This window comes from Heterocephalus glaber, unplaced genomic scaffold (genome assembly GCF_053883595.1).
Source record: "Heterocephalus glaber isolate CG9 unplaced genomic scaffold, H.glaber_assembly_v1.0 deba00001587, whole genome shotgun sequence".
In the NCBI taxonomy this organism is placed as follows: Eukaryota; Metazoa; Chordata; class Mammalia; order Rodentia; family Bathyergidae; genus Heterocephalus; species Heterocephalus glaber.
This window is the reverse complement of record NW_028258365.1, coordinates 3,126,706-3,129,522: the sequence shown is the minus strand read 5'-3', so window position 1 is coordinate 3,129,522 and position 2,817 is coordinate 3,126,706. Positions and strand designations below refer to the sequence as shown.

Genomic DNA, 2,817 nt, shown 5'->3' with positions numbered 1-2,817 from the left:
GGTCAAGATGTTGTCATGAGTAACAGGGACCCAGAGGGGTTTCTAGGTTCTTGCAAGCAACAAAAAAATTGGATGTGGTGCATGACAGTAAGGAAAAAGCAGCAAAGTTTAATGAAGTTGAATTGTAGGATGATATGCTCAGAATGAGTGGGCTTGCGCCAGAGGAAAGGAGCATAGCACTGAATGTATTGGGTTTAAGAATTTAAAATGTTGCAACAGGTCTAGGGCCCTTCCCACTGGGTGTTCCCTTGTGTGATTGACAGTGTTGTTGACAGGGTGCTGAGTGGTCAGCTGTGTTTACTGCCCATGACCCTTCCCATAATTCACTTTGTTATAATTGGATGTATGAGATGCAGTTCACATGTATCAACCTTTAATGAGCTCTAAGTGAAGAAAGGTTACTATAGGTCATGTCAGAGAGACTGGCATACATGCATTCTGGTTTGGCACCCCAGAATTTTCTAAGGTAGGTCCAGAGGGCTTTGCCTTTCTTATTTCTTGCCTCCAGGTAATAGACTTTAGGGCAAAGATCAGAGGGTTGGCCATGGGTATTGCGCAGGTTTCTGTGAATGGAGGGTAGTGGTTCCTTAGCCCCAGTTGTACTATTTTTATTAAAACCTTACGTGGTTGGCTCCTCCCTCACCATGATAGCGTCTTTGCTGCAGACGGAACAGGTCCTCTGTCTAGCACAGGGAGAAAAGAAGGTTCGGGGCCCACTCTCCAAACTCCACCTCTGCTGCTATTGTAATGAGCTGGGGTGGCTGGAACGTGTGTCTCATGAGCATGAGGTGGACTTCCATCATTGTTTCAGTTGCTTAGAAATATGCCATCAGCTGAAGCCAAACTAAAAAGAATAGATGTGCCAGTTTCTTTGAATGTCAGGACAGTCACATCCTTTCCATGCACATTCTGCATGCACACCTTCTCCACTTGGGCAACAAGCATCTCCACACAGCTTTCAGGTGACCCAGCCAAAACCACCATGAAGAAAGCCTACTCCTTGGCCTGTGGATTTTGTTGCTGGATGTCTAGAGATGTGGGCATTTCAGACAAATCTGTAGCTAGTGGTATTAGCAAGAACCAGAAAATCCTCACACAGAACAGATGAACAAACTGATTGAATATTATCAGCAGCTTGCTCAGAAAGAAAAGTTTGAACAAGCTCTCAGGAAACGCATGGTGTAGAAACTATATGCCTCTGGCTTTATCAGACAAATATGGTCTTGGAACATGGCTTCAGCAGGCACGAGCTGGTGCATCCATTAGTACTCTTGCTGGACTTTCCCTTAAAGAAGGAGAAGACCAGAAAGAGATAAAGATTGATCCCTGAGGCTGTGGATGAAGTGGAGCCTCTACCTGGAGACTATGATACAAAACCAGTAAATTTAACAGAGGTGACCACTCTTCAGCAGCACCTCCAACATCCTGATTTCCAATGGATCTGTGCCTCACAGCTTTACCCTCAACACATGGATCTTCTGATCAAACAGTCCCTGTGAACATAATTCGAGCAAGCCAGAGTTTAATCCGATATCTATCAAATTCAAAATCCAGCTGTGGCTGTCAATAATATTCCAGAAGTGAGAATTATGTCAATTCCCAACCTTCGCTACATGAAGGACAGCCAGGTCCTCCTGACTCTTACGAATCCAGTGGAAAACCTCACACATGTGACTGTTGGAGTGTGAGGGAGAGGACCCTGATAATACCAACAGCACAGCTAAGGTGGTGGTGCCTCCCAAAGAGCTAATGTTAGCTGGCAAGGATGCAGCAGCCGAGTATGACGAGTTGGCAGATCCCCAGGACTTTCAGGATGATTCTGACATCATAGCCTTGAGAAAGACCAACGAAGTGGGCATTTTCATCAAAGTCACCCCGCAGCACGAGGAGGGCGAAGTGACCGTCTGCTTCAAAATGAAGCATGATTTTAAAAACCTGCTAGCTCCCATCTGCCCCATCAAAGAGAGTGACCAGGACCCAGGAGTCATCTAGCTCACCCAATAGATGGAACTCAGCTTGGGTCCGCTTCTTCCCTTAAAAGTTTCCCTGGTGGACAGATCCCACCAGCAATGTTACCACACAAACCTGTGTCACAGTGTGGAAGCTGCTGCTTCCTTAGACCTTGTTTCTAGCGATGTAGCCACACACTACGGAGTCTTCTTCTTAGGAGAAGCAGCAAAGCCAGGCATTGGGAACAGGGTAGCTGCTATTCCTCTTGCTCTCTCCTGTGTTGGCACCAGTAAGTTTGTGTCTCCCTCATTCTACCCTGCACCTGAGTAACAGCAACATAGTTCCATCCCAGCAAAGGGATGGCTGTTTCAGAGAAACTGACCATACTCTCTCTCAGTGTCCTCACAAGGATCAGCCTGACAGAGGAGACTTACAATGATAACCCAAAGCTTGACCTGCTACTTGTCCAGCTTTGGTCTTGGTGTACTGACTGCTTTGTGCATTCCATGAAATATAGCTGGGCAGTCTAAAGCACATCCCTTCACTTGCCATCATGGCTCTCACTTTGCCACAGATTTCCGCATAGCAGAAAAATACAACTGCCACATTGTCTTTAGTTTTGTGATGATGGGAAAACCTGTAAAATTCTTAAGGCATTCTTTATTTACCCTCTTCTAAGTGAATACAGGAGACTTATTTTTCAGTTGCTCTTAAATGGCTTCCCAGTAGAGTATGGAACTTTTTCTTTTAATAAAAAGTTCAGAAGTGAGTAGTTACACGTGCTATCAAGCCAGGCGTAGTGGCACAGGGCTGTACTCCTCAGCTACTTGGGAGGTAGAGGCAGGAGGAGTGGAAGTTCAAGGCAAG

The 2,817-nt window shown here is 45.8% G+C and overlaps 1 pseudogene; it reads left to right on the top strand.

The window, feature by feature from the left end:
- The first annotated feature begins 706 nt into the window (after positions 1-706).
- On the top strand, positions 707-2,280 carry LOC101704449 (dynactin subunit 4 pseudogene; annotated as a pseudogene).
- Positions 2,281-2,817: the final 537 nt, after the last annotated feature.